The 14,901-nt window shown below is 32.9% G+C and overlaps 1 long non-coding RNA gene across 1 annotated transcript; it reads right to left on the bottom strand.

Moving 5' to 3' along the window:
* Positions 1–1,190: 1,190 nt before the first annotated feature.
* Positions 1,191–9,394, bottom strand: LOC149498159 (uncharacterized). The gene is made up of 2 exons (XR_016319410.1): positions 9,262–9,394; positions 1,191–1,645 (listed from the first exon to the last, which is right to left on the bottom strand). It is a non-coding gene; the product is annotated as an uncharacterized LOC149498159 (long non-coding RNA).
* Positions 9,395–14,901: the final 5,507 nt, after the last annotated feature.

Here is a 14,901-nt window from a genome sequence, read left to right as displayed (position 1 = left end):
GCAGACAAACTTAGGCCCACTAAATAACCCAACTCAGGCCGAATGAGATGATATCAAATTCGAGAAACCTATCCATTTGTGCCAAATTTCTGAGTTCTAACTTTTTCATGAAGGACTTGAAAACAAAACCTCATTGCCTAACATTAAACTTAACTCACCATTGATTCATTAAATTAGCACAGCACTCTTATGCATTGTTTGCAATTTATACGCAAAGATAAATAATAAGAAATTTAAGTAATTGAATAATAATTTTTAAGATTGACGAAACAGAGAATTTGAAATTCTTAAAAAAATCAACCAAAGAAATTTGAAAATAATAAATTCAATTAACTCGTAGCAAGTAAAACAAGGAAAAAACACATGTAAAAGGGGAATTGAGAGCTTACGGTTTTGGAAGTTGTGGAATCTAAATATGAAAAACAAGAATCAATTATAAAAATTAGCAATTAACATAAAGTATTGGCATGGGTCCCGTTCAAATGGGTTAAAACCCACCGCCATACAATTAATATATATGAAAGTTAAAAAAGGCAGTGCCCTGTGTGTGTGCAAGAGAGGTGGCAAAAACAAAACAAAAGAGAGAAAGCGTTGAGATAGAGAAAAAGAGAAACCTAAAGGAGATATTCAGAGCCTTCATCTAATGGTTTACCCAACGTTGATGGAATTTTGATATGGCGCTCTTCTTTCCAAGCTCTACACGGTAAACAGTTTGGATTCTCTCTCCTTATTGGTGAGATTTAATCACTTTGAGTCCTTTTGGAATAAATGAATCATAATCGTTGTAAATGATTTCATTTGTAAATGAATTTGTTATGTTTAGTATACTATAATTTAAAATAAAAAATTCAATTGAATTGCACAAAATTATATTTGAAAGAATTCTTAAATGAAAATTCATTTGTCTTTATTTTCTAAAACACTATTGACATAAATATTTAACAAAAACACTAATATAAATAAATACACTCATATTCCACCAAAATTAATTAATTAAATTTAAAATTTCATATTTTAAGTCCTTGCAAATGTTTAATTTTATTTTATTAATAGATTAAATATATTCAAAATTAAAAATTTCATTTGGATTCAATATATAATTATATAATCATATACAATAGCAACTTCATACTCTTTAAAAACAAAAACTAGAAAAAATATAATTACAGAGATATATAACAAGAAGGAAAAAGAGAAATGACAACTTTTATTTTAGATATAGCAATAACATTAGCACAATCTTCAATCTTCACTCTGTCCCAAACACTTGGACAATCTTCTCTTCACACTGTTCCAAACACTTGGAGTAGCTTCAATCTTCTTTGTAATATCATTCCATCCAAACCCACTCTTCTTATCCAAAAAGCTCAATAGCTAAATACATTAGTTTTTGAATAGTTTTTAATCTATTAACTGTTTTTGCCTTATCAATTGTCTTTTCTATCTTTTGAAATTCAATATTAAGAGAAATAATAACCGTATTCCAAGCATTCTTGTTAAATTTTATCTCCTCCTTATTGCCCTTAGTTTTTTCCTTTTCCAAAAGATCAAGAAGAAGTTGGTCCATCTCTCGTGGCCGCTTGAAATACTTTTCAGTTTTTCCAATTGAAGTATTTTCAATTTTATCTTGCACTTTTGTGTCCATCTACTTATGATATCAAATAAACCAAAATATGTTTCAAACACATCCATTACTTAGTTGAAATATGATTGACAATAATGAAATCAATCAAAGAATAAGAAAGCACATATAAGTTCTCAAATCAATAAAATAAGTACAAACAAGAAATGCATGCTCTCAAATACAAGATTTAAATAATTCAATCACAAAATCTAAGAATTATTTAGATCATTTAGCCACATCTTATAAACAAAGGGAAATTCAGGAATGACTTGATGATTTTATTGAGAAACTGAATTGAATTTATACACAAGAATAACAACTAAAATCTCCTAAAACAGAGGAGATTTATTGAATTTAAACAAGCAGAAAATCTGTAACAGAAACCAAAATCAAGGAATAGAAAATCAGTATCTCTACACCAAATCTGTGGCTGGTCAAAGATACATGTGCTGATATACCCCCTTCAAGCTAGATGGTGTGGAACAACACCTAGCTTGGATAAGTGACGATTGAAGAGTTCTTTTGCAAGGGGCTTTGTGAGTGTATCAGCTAATTGATCTGGACTAGGAATATGACTGACCAGAAGCTGTTGATCTTGAATTTTTTGTCTGACATAATGAAAATCTACAGCTACATGTTTCATTTTACTATGAAGGACAGGATTGTGACATAAGTAGGTAACTCCTAGATTGTCACAGTAAATGGTAGGTGGGAGAGACAGAGATACACCGAGTTCTTTGAGTAGGTTTTTAACCCAAGTTGTTTCATCAAGAGCGGTGGCAACGGCTCGATATTCAGCTTCCGTAGATGAACGAGCAATGGTTCTCTGTTTTTTTGAAGACCAGCTGATGGGATTAAGACCAAGATAAAGAAGATATCCTGTCGTAGAACTTCGATCAGTAATGTTGCCGGCCCAATCAGCATCAGAATACACAGTGAGGGTAAAGTTGCTGCAACTAGTGAGACGAAGACCATAATGAGCAGTTTGTTTGAGATACCGGAGAAGACGTTTGACAGCTTTCCAGTGAGATTCAGAGGGGGAGTGCATGAATTGAGATAACCGGTTTACAGAGAAGGCAACATCGGGTCGAGTAAACGACAAGTACTGTAACGTTCCCATTACATGTCGATACTCAGTGGCATTATGAGAGGGACTGCCATCATTCAACTGCAAACTTTGAGTAGAGCTCATCGGAGTTTGGACACCCTTGCACTCATGCATATTGAGATCATGGAGAAGTTCAGAAATGTACTTAGCTTGTGAGAGAATTAATCCAGATCCATTACGATGAACCTCAATGCCAAGGAAGTAATTCAAGGGACCAAGATCTTTGAGAGAAAAACGGGCTGCTAGAGATGAAGTGATCTGTTTGACGATCAAAGTGTCACTGCCAGTAAGAATTATATCGTCCACATACACCAAGAGATAAATGATGCCTTGCGATGTTTGGTAAATAAAAAGAGATGGATCAGATTTGGATTTAACAAAACCCATTTGTAGCAGATGTGATGTAAACTCATTGTACCAGGCACGAGGTGCCTGTTTAAGTCCATAGATAGCCTTCCTCAAGCGGCAAACATGAGATGGATGAGTAGAATCTTCAAATCCAGGAGGTTGAGACATAAAAACCTCTTCTTCAAGTGTCCCTTGGAGAAATGCATTATTGACATCAAGCTGATTCAGAACCCAATTATGATGCACAGCAAGAGAAAGAACAATACGAACCGTGGTTGGTTTGACAACAGGGCTATAAGTGCAGTGATAGTCAATGCCGGGACGTTGAGTAAATCCTTTGGCTACGAGGCGAGCCTTGCATCTATCAAATGAACCATCTGCTTTCCTTTTTATCCTGTAAATCCATTTACACTGAACAATATTCTGGTTAGAAGCCTTGGGAACAAGTGCCCACGTTTGATTCCGAATTAATGCATCAAATTCTGCTTGCATTGCCTGTTTCCATTCTGGGTATTTTTGGGCTTGTTTAAATGTATGGGGAGTGATGGCAGGGGAAAGGAGAGCAAGATAGTCAAACGGTTTACGAGGGCGAAATATGTTATTCTGGGATCTGGTGGTGGGGCGGTTAGGTGGGGGTGGTGGTGGTGGTGGTAGGGAGGGGGAGGGAGTTTGGTGTGTTGTGGGATTACTGCTGGATGGAGGATGAGAAGGTGAGGAAGAGATGGGTGGTAAAAGGGTGGTAGCAAGAGGATGATGTGTGTGGCCACGATGATATGTAATGAGAGAAGTATTTTGGGAAGTGGAAGGGAGAGATAAAGAAGTACCTGAAACCGTGGAATCCGTAGGAGAATGACTGGAGGAGACGGACGGTGCTGTATTGGTGTGTGTTTCCCTAACAGTAATAGGTGAGGGTAAAGGCAATATTGAATTAGGATCAATTGGTGAAGGTGGGTTTGGGCTGGCTAGTAAATCGGAGAGTGGGTTATCACAAATTTCCCATGTGATAGAAGGAAAATGGGGGTTGAGATGAGAGAAAATAGTTTGAGAGGGAAAATTATTTTCAAGAAATTTCACATCTCGGGAGATATAAACTTTAGAGTTAGTTGGGTCAAAACATTGATGAGCATAATGAGTTTGAGAAAAACCTAAGTAGACACAGGGGGTGGACCGGGGCTGAAGTTTATTTAAAGTATAAGGCTTAAGCCAAGGGTAACATAGACATCCAAAAGTGCGTAGGGAATTATAGTTGGGGGGAACACCAAATAATTTCTCAAATGGTGATTGATTTTTTAGGTTTGGTGTGGGTAGTCGGTTGATGAGATAGGTAGCGTGATGACAAGCAAATGACCAAAAAGATGATGGTAATGAGGCAGTATGTAAAAGGGTCTTGGCAGTTTCAACAATGTGCCGGTGACGGCGTTCAGCTAAAGCCACTCTTTGTGGGGTATGGGGAGGTGAGATTAAGTGTTCTATGCCATGGGAGCTAAGATATGAATCTAAGCTTTTATATTCTCCTCCACCATCAGTGTAAAGTGAAACAATTTTAGTTTTAAAATATCGTTCCACTAATGGATGAAATTTTTTGAATATTTCTTGAACATCACTTTTATTTTTAAGTGTGTACAACCAGGTGTATTTGGTGTATTGGTCAACAAAAATACAATAGTATCTTTTTTTGTCAATGGAAAGAACTGGGGAGGGTCCCCACAAATCACTGAATAAAGTTTGAAGAGGAGCATTACTGGATAGGGATAACTGTTGGAAGGGAAAACGGTGCACTTTATTGGAGCAACATGAGTTACAAAAAGTGAACTTGTCTCTTGATGAAACTGGTAAAGCAAATTTATTTACAATAAATCTGAAAATTTGAAGGTGGGGATGGCCAAGACGGTTGTGCCATGTATGGAGAGGAATTGTTGTGATGGTAGAATTAACGATGGGTTTGATGGACTTGGTGCAGTTGGGCCATTCATAAAGTCCGTCTCTATTCCGACCGTAAACCAGCGGAGTCCTCGTTTTCAAGTCCTTCACACAAAAATCAAAAGGAAAGAATTCAATGGAGGTGAGGTTATCTTGATTAAACTTTGAAACAGAAACAAGATTTTGTTTAATATCAGGTGCACATAAGGTGTTATGCAAGTTAAAAGCATTATCTGATGCAATTAATTTTCTAGAACCAATGTGAGTGATCGGAATAGTTTTACCATTGCCCATTGTTATTCCTTCTGAACCAGTATATTCTTCTAGACTGTGAGGTTCAACAGTAACATGGTGAGAGGCACCTGAGTCAAGAATCCACGGACTAGCAGTAGCTTGCTTAGCAGAGACATAATTGGCCTTGGCTTCTAGATGGTTGTGAGATTGAGATCTACAGACATTCGCCGTATGACCAAGTTTATTGCACAATTGACAACGTACTGGATTGTTGTTCATTGAACGCCCTTGAGTAGAAGAATTGGAACGATTATTGAGGCCCAACTGAGAGTTTGTGTTGTTATTGAATCGACGATTATTGCGATTGTTGAAATTGTTGAATCTATTGCGGGTGGCAATTGCAGCTGTGATTGGAGGCGACACCTTCTTTGATTCCTCATGTTGAAGAAATAATTCGTGATCAAGCAGCTTCTCATATAATTCTTCGTAGGAGATAACAGAATCTCTTGCTCGAATTGCAGCAGAAATCTCACGGAATTCTGGTCCAAGACCACTGAGAATTTTCACAATTAATTCATCATCAGAGACTGGCTTTCCTGCTGTTGCAAGTTCATCACAAAGAGATCTAGCTTGATGAAGATAATCTGTCACAGGTCGGGAGTCCTTTGTAAGACGAGCAAGCTGGTCTCTTAGACTGAAAATTCGTGTTTGGGACTTATTTGCATACGCTGTGTGAAGAGAGCTCCATGCAAGTTTGGCGGTTGAGGCAGCAGCAACAGTTGGAGCAATTGTTGAATCGACAGATGCCATGATTGCATTCTGGATCAATTGGTCTTGTCGGAACCAAATACTGTAGTTGGGGTTTGCAATTTGCTGATTATCTTGGGTAAGAGTAGGTGAGGGAGCTGGGGAGGTTCCATCTAGATGGCCAAACAGGTTGTGTCCATGCATGAGCATGGATATTTGGGCTTTCCAAGTGGCAAAATTGTGGCTGCCAATAAGTTTAATTGGTAATTGAGATACTGGATTGAATTGAACAACATTAGTATTGTTGTTATTGGAATCAGCATTAATGACATTTACGTTGGAGGCCATTTGATGAGATTGGGTTGGATATTCAGAGAATGTTACTCGCTAGAGCTAATACAGCTCTGATACCATATAAACAAAGGGAAATTCAGGAATGACTTGATGATTTTATTGAGAAATTGAATTGAATTTATACACAAGAATAACAACTAAAATCTCCTAAAACAGAGGAGATTTATTGAATTTAAACAAGCAGAAAATCTGTAACAGAAACCAAAATCAAGGAATAGAAAATCAGTATCTCTACACCAAATCTGTGGCTGGTCAAAGATACATGTGCTGATACATCTGAGCAGCTATGTGATCTCTAATTTGCTCTCCTTGTCTAGCATCAACATCTCTGGCCACGTGTGTAATATTTTGAAATTCAATGGGATCTCCTAACAACTCAGTATCTACTTGCCGTAAAATGTCTTCATCCAGATCATACATCATAAGAAAGTTATGTAAAATGCAACAAGCAAGTACAATCTTAGACCTAGTTTCAACATCAATTATGCTTCTGTTCCACTAGCTATGATAGGAAATCTTTTTTTAAGTACTCCAAAGGCCCTTCTATTGCATTCCTTAATGATGTATGTCGAAGTTTGAACAATTCTCGTGCATTTTCAGGAGGACAATATGAGTACTCTTTCAAATGATATCTAATACTTCGATAAGGGGTAATGAAATCTAATCTTAAAGGATAGCTAGCATCCACTAAATAAAATTTACATAGTATAAATTAAAAATGTATGTTTCACTAACCACTCAACTAAAAAATTAATGAATTCAATTGTTATTTGATTAAAATTACCTTGAGGGACTTTAAGGTTATCTTCCCTAGTTAAAGCATTTTCTAATATTCTTGAATCTGAAGCTGATCCTTCCTAACCTAGCAACACATAGGTGAATTTTAAATCAAAGGTGCAAGCCGCTAATATTTTCATTATAGGTATTCCTTTCCTTCCTCTATGCCTGGGCACATCTCTTTTTGGAACTTTAACACGAATGTGCATTCCATCAATAGCACTGATGCAATTCTATACAATAGAACTTAAATAATAAGAATATTAATGCAAATATGTAATATAACTAAAGATCATAACCCTAAGTTCACTAACCTGAAAGTATGGCTATAATCTTCCTCCACTATGCAAACTTTTTGAGGGAATTGTAGAACCATCGGGTTGCACCAAAAGTTCTTCTTCTAATGATATAATTGCTTTAAGAACTTGGTGAAAATGACGGCTTACCTCCACTCTGTCGAAAGAAAAAGTTTACAACACGAATTTTCTCATTATGGGCTAAAATGTATAAAAATTTCGCCACTTGTTCCTCAACACTACTGTAATTGTTATCTTTGAGCAAATTTTTTCTTTTTAAAATATTAACTAAAATTCTGAATGCTTGTGATGCCATTCGGAAGATATAACGAGAATTATCATAGGTTTTTAGTTCATTCATTAATTCTTGCCTAACATTATAGTTATTATTATTACTAGAGACAAATAGTGGTCTCTTAACATCTCGATAAAAACATAGCAAGAAAACTAAATATCCAGCATATGCAATAAAGGTTGCAATTGCTTTTCTGTGAATGTCTCTCATATTTCCTGAATATTTAACATAAATATGAAAATTAATAAAACAATTAGATAATATACTATATAGCTAGAGAAGACATTATTATTAAAGTTGGGAAAATTTCTCTTGTCGTTACCATTTGTACTTATAATAGAATTGAAACCAAACATGATATGTCATATAGGCTAAGAATTGATGAATTATCACTCACTAATGTAAATAATATGAAACTTAAAAGCACAGTTAGCCAAACAACAAATAGCTTATGTGATACTGATAACTACATGGCAGTAAGGTTTCTGTTTTTAAACAGTTTATATGATACTAATAAATTGTAGTAGAGATTTGGAGCTAGCCTTGTAAAAAGCTTTACTCCATACCAGAAAGTAAAATACGGGTAATTATATATTACTAGAAAACCTATTATTTACTATTTGATTGTTTGTTTTAATTTCTTACTAGACTGGATTCAATTAATATTTCAATTTCATGCAGGGCGTTTTAGTATCATGGGCTCCTCAAATGGAAGATGATGAACTGTCCAAGGAAGAACTAAATAATAAATACTTAGATTTGATTTCGTTCTCATCTACAGATTGATTGTTTCAAAAAAAAAAATCCTTTATATTCTTCAAACGTGCAAGGATTATATTGCTAGGGTTCAAGGTGGTTGTTATCTACTTTGCTAATTTACTAGGGTCCAAAATTAATGAATGAAAAGTCTTCCTGCCAATAAACTAAACATGAAAAGGCAAGAATTAACTAATTCGATTAAATATAACACAGAAACTTGATTAATACCAAATAGTCTAAAGCAAATTTTTTTTAATGATATGAAACTTAGTTCTCTAACCCTTTTAAACAAAGCTGCTTTCATAATTGACAAAAAGCATCTTCAACTCAAAAGGCTAATAATACTAAAGGTCACAACACAAGTGCATGTTTCCACTTCCTCAATACAGTCAAAAAAGGCAGAGGGAATTAAAAATATAAGAGCTTCAGAAAAAGAAGGGGTAAAGAAAAAAGAAGATATATATCAAACCTTCAGAGTAATCTTCAAATGCCCTTTTCTCTAATCAAAGAGCCCATAAAAGCAAAGGGAAATAACAAGAAAAGAAAAGGATCAAACAAGAAAAGCCCATTAACCTCATTCGCTTTGTTGAAGCATTTCATCAAACACATAATGGATGATAAAATAATGGTAAATAAATTTAAGATAAAGCAAGCTAAATAATCAAAAATCACGAATTAAACATTTGCAAATCCATTAACCTTAACATTCAAACCAAATCATATCAAAGAGAAATGAGGAGATAACGCTATTTCGAATTATATTCAAATATTAATGAAGAAACTAAAAACTCTCACTGACCTGTTGGTGCGATGGATGAGAATTGCAGCTCAAAGACGTGGTGAGAAGGAGATAGGCTAAGGAGATGATGAGCAACTACTGTCTAGGAGATGAGAAGGTATATGATAAAGAGGAGATACAGAGGAAACACACGTTTTGGGCATTTGACGTAAGGGGGCAATTTAGTCAATAAAAATGTTAGTGGGTTAAAATGTGCAATTCATTTGCAAATTTTAACAATTTTTATAGGATTTGAACTAAGCTTACCCAATTCCATGGAATTCAATTCCTAGAATATAAATCCATTTTTTTTCATTCCAAACACAAAATTTTAGATTTTCAAATGAATTCCATACAATTTCGTGGAATTCATTTGTTCCAAATGAGCTCTTTATCGCTTGTATTTTATTATTAAAATCCCATTTTAGATGAAGATTAAATTTACAGTATCCAAGGACGTCCCTTGATGATGTTTGTGTAGCCTCTAGTTAGTCTAGAGAGAAACTTTGTGTAGCCTATTAATTTTATTAGTGGAAGAGTTTTTAGTAGACTTCAATCCCATGGTTTTTCCCTTCTCCTTGGAGGATTTTTCAAGTAAAAATTAGTGTTCTTATGCATTGATGATTTGTTTTATTTTTGCTTGGCTATTATTATTGTTATTGTCTTAATATATTAGTGTCACGCGTTTGATTTGCATAAAGATGAAAAAGTATTTATCCATATTATTATTCTGCGTGCTTGTATTTGTAAATTTTCCCAATAAGTGATATAAGAGCTAATTATTTTACGGGTATGCTTGTTGGACAGCAACAACGCAGCTATGATCCCTATTCTAATTCTTATAATCCAGGATGGTGAGACCATCCGAATCTGAGTCATGGGAATCAATCGATACAAAATGTATACCAACAGCAGAGGCCACAAGTAAATCAATCACCCTCCTCTTCCCAAAATTAAGGTTTGTCACTTGATGAAATTGTTTAGGCTTTGGCTAACTAGACACAACAATTTCAACAAGAGACTAGGAATAGCATTAAGAACATAGAGAAGCAAATTGGTCAGTTAGCTTCATCTGTGAGTAAACTTGAAGCTCATGGTTCTGGTAAGCTTCCATTACAAACAGTGATAAATCCTAGAGAAAATGCGCGTGCTATAAGTTTGCGAAGTGGGAGAGAAGTTGTACATATTCTGCTACTTTTATTGATGACCAGTCTAGAAAAGTGTGGACTTTTCCTATGAAATCAACAGACTAGGTGTTAGATATGTTCAAGTACTTTCATGCCAGTATTGAGAGAGAAACAAAAAGATAATTGAAGTGTGTCAAAGCTAACTATAGTGGTGAGTGTATGAGACCATTGGCAGAATATTATAAGGATCATAACATTAGGCTTGAGAAGAAAATTCTTAAAACTCTAAAACAAAATGGGTTGATGAGAGAATGGATAAAACCATTGTTGGAAGGATTCGATGCATGCTTTCTCATCATAAACTTCCTAAGATCCTTTAGGATGAAGCAATGAGAACTGCAATTTACTTGATTAACCTTTCTCCTTCAGTTTCTCTTAATGAAAATGTGCCAAAAAAAGTGTGAATAAGGAAAGATGTTTCTTATGATCACCTTAGGGTGTTTGGTTGCAGGACCTCTGTTCACATTTCAAAAGATGAAAGATCCAAGCTTGATTCTGAGTCAAAGATGTGTATCTTCTTGGGTTATGGATATAAAAAATATGGGTAAAAACTATGAGATGCAACTAAAAAGAAGATTGTAAGAAATAGAGATGTAATGTAAAGACGAAACCATTGAAGACTTTAAGAAAAATGAGAAGCCAAAGCCTGTCAATGAGTTGCATGTTGATCTTGATATAAAACCTCCTGTAGTACCATAGGGTGATTGAGGAGGTGAGTAAGAAAATGATGATGAACCTATATAGAATGATGTTGAGGCAACTCCTATAGAAGAACTACCTCAATTGAGAAGATCTAGGAGAAGTAGAATACGTTCCCAAAGATACTCTTCCAATGGTGAACCTGTATTGTTGTCAACGTTGATGGTTTGGTAAAATTTGGTAATAGTTCCCATTAAGTTATACAATGATTATTGAGAGTAAAATAATTTTTATGTATTATTTATGTTTATATTTTTTATTTTTAAGGTGAATATATTATTTTACTATTATATGGCAATGACATGACACATATTTGAACAAGAGCATTTCTTCACTATAAAACAATACTAATAGTATCATTATAGTATAAAAATTGCAGATTAGTTCATTACAATCTGGGATTAAAATAAAATATAACAAGGTAGGCCACTTTGTGTTGTTGTTATCATTAATTAAGCTTTCTCAAATTGATTTCAGACAAATTTAGACGCACTAAACAACACAACTCAGGCCGAATGAGATGAATTTATTATCGTATTTAAAAATCTTATCAACTTGTGCCCAGGATAATCCATGACACAATTTATTCAAATCTGTGAAGAGTAGGTCTTAATCGCACTCTTAAACTTAATCCACCATTGATTCATTAAATTTGTATGGCACTCTTACTCATTGTTTGCAACTTATACGCAAAGAAAAAACAATAAGAAATTGGAGTTCGTGAATAATAATTTATAAGATTAATCAACCAGATGAAATCATAAAAAATAATAGTTTTATTAATAATTATTTTATAAGGTTAATGCGGTCTAAATATATAATATAAAAACAAATTAATTATAAACTAATAAGAAAAAACTCTCTAATAGAGCAGATGAAATCAGATAACTAATTTAGCTATTGAGTAGAAATCAGTTGTCAATTGTATGAAACAATTGAACCATATGCTTCCTTAATATATGGATTGAGCTGCTGGATTAAGGTGATATGATAGTCATAATCTAATTAAAAAATTTCCATTGTGTATGTATGTATAAATAAATATTTGTGTTCTCTCAAAAATAAAAAATCCAACTCAAAAAAATTCCTTTTTTATTCATCTATGAATGGCTACGGGGAACTCTCACTAGTGGTCATCCATTTTCCTTCTAGCTCAGTTTTCTTTAATATTCCTTTTTTTTTTTTTTTTTATAAAAAATATCACATTTGTATCTTTTAGTAGAAATCAAAATTATTATTGTTTATATATTGAGATTTTATTTTCAGATTTAATCAAGTCGATTTAACAATTAATGGATTTATTTTTGTCATTTATTATGATATTTTGTTATTTGGACAATCAATAGCTGTTTTATGGTAGAAGGAAGAAATTACAAATAATTAAAGGAGAGTGGTGAGAGCTTACCTTATAGATTCAAATTCACCAAGTCTTGAAGCCTAAATACAAAAATAAGGATTAGCCTAAATGCCTTATATATAAATATATTCACATCATTAATGGCACTTACATTTGAGGAGGACGGTTTCCTCATCGACATAGGTTCTGTAGTTGTCTCTGAGAAATAGAAGTGCCTACAACTCCCAAATACAAAAACAAGAATACATTTTAAATAAATCTATTTTCTATATAAAAAAAATCTATTAACAACAATAAACAAACTATAATGTTTTTGAGAGAGAGAGAGAGAGAGAGAGAGAAATAGTCAGATATATTAACTTTATCAAGGCACATACCTCTTTTCTTTGGTGGCTGTGTTGATTTCTTCAAGTTGAAGAGCTTGGATTGATTGCGTTGCAAGCGAGAACAATGGAGAGAATCAGAGAACTCTTTGAATTGTCCGTATAAAAATAGTAATTAATGCCAATAAAAAATTATAAAATTAAATATATTAACATCATTCACAAATATATTAAAGCATGAACCAACTATAAAACAACAATAAATTAAAATATTGCTTTCCGCGTTTAGAACAATTATGCATATTCAAAAATGTTAAGCATAAGAAAGACAATATTGCTTTGCGCGTTTAGACCAAATGCCCATTTATAAAAATAGTAACTATCTTCTCTCCAATTGGAGGGATTTCAAATACGTGAGTCGAGTTGAAAATATCAAAATAAGTTAACTTTTAGTTCTCTCCTTTTTCCAAACTCCTTTCTTTAGGTATTTTCCAAAATTATTTTCTTTGTTTCAAAATTAGTACCTAATCAAATCTGCTAGAGTTTATTTTGTAAGATTTTTTAGGTACTGACAAATTTTTTTAATTATTTTACATTTTGACAAATTCTGATTTTCGTTGATTTATAATATAAGATAAATGCTTAATTAATAAAGTCTATTATTATTTTTTTTAAGAATATAATTCATTAATAATAATAACAAGAATTACAAATACTCTAATACATCAGCCATAGAACTTATTATTATAATTAATAGAAAGTTTGCTAATCTTTTAATAAATCAAAAGAATTATCTGTATTTTTGAATAATAAAATTATAATTAAAAAAGATAATATTAGATTTTTCTGTCAGAAAATGACCTTGACAATAAATATAAATCTTAATATTAGTAATTGGTCTTTTAATTGATTTTGACGATGAAATAACTTCTGTAGATCTTTTATAATTAGATTGCTTTTTCAAGAACTTGTTGCATATGGCATAAATATGTGAGTTTCTACCACTATGCGTCAATAATATCAATGAAACAACATGTCGCATTATGAGGTCCCATTGATCAAAGATATATATTCGCAAATCAAGATTTAAATTCTTCAATCAAATAAAATCAAATATCATATCTTTATTTAGTACTAAACTTTTGCAATGAAAGGACTAGAGGCGGAGCTCCCTTGTCCCTAAGGGACAGGTGGCCCCCAAAAAAATTTTTTTTTAAAATGTTTTCTTATAAAAATGACATTTTAATCCTTTAAAATATAGAAAGATTATATTTTGCCTCCAGGTTCAAAAAAAAAAAAAAAAAAAATTCATTTGGTTTCTCCAGAATAATTGTCATAGTTTCGCTCCTGAAAAGGACCAAAACCCTTATGGAAAAAGGGATAAAAAAAACTTCAGACACGCAGATAAAAACAATAATAAAAAAAATAAAAAAAAGATCTATTAAAAGAAAAACGGATCTGAATTAATTAAAAGTAAATAAAAAATTAAAAGCGAAAGAAAAAGTGAAAATATGATGCTACCACTAACAAGTAATTTCTGTTTAAATGCTTTTGTAAGTTTAGTTAATTTAGAAATTACTTCTCAATTCTCAATTAAGAAAGCGTGTTTTGATTTGTTTGTTTATTCCAAACAATCAAAAGCTCTAATACACCTCGATTCTTGTAATTTTCAATGACTAGTTAGTCAATAACAATCGCTTTCAAGAATTATTATGTATGAACCCGACAACATAAAAATGGCAGGATTTGTCGTTTCCGGAGACTTATATGTGTTTGATTAAATTACTAAAAAAAATTTTCAAGTTGATACCTACTTTGACGAAATTAAATTAGCAAGTTGCTATCTAAGACCTCAATAATAATAAAAATAAAGAAATAAAAATACCTAACCATATAATCATTCTAGTAAAAAAAAAATAAAAGTGATAAAAATCAAACCTAACCATCTTTGGTTCCATTTATGAAAGAAATATAAAATTTGAGTCGTTCTTTTGAAGTCTTGGCGAGTCAACTGAATTCAATTAATTTCTGTAGCTGTTTTCGTCCATATATAGACAACTTGCAGCAAATATATAAAACAATGACCAAATTCAAT

The sequence above is a fragment of the Jatropha curcas genome, chromosome 2 (assembly GCF_041381405.1).
Source record: "Jatropha curcas cultivar XTBG-Jc1 chromosome 2, XTBG_Jcur_1.0, whole genome shotgun sequence".
Classification (NCBI taxonomy): Eukaryota; Viridiplantae; Streptophyta; class Magnoliopsida; order Malpighiales; family Euphorbiaceae; genus Jatropha; species Jatropha curcas.
This window is presented reverse-complemented; position numbering and strand designations above follow the sequence as displayed.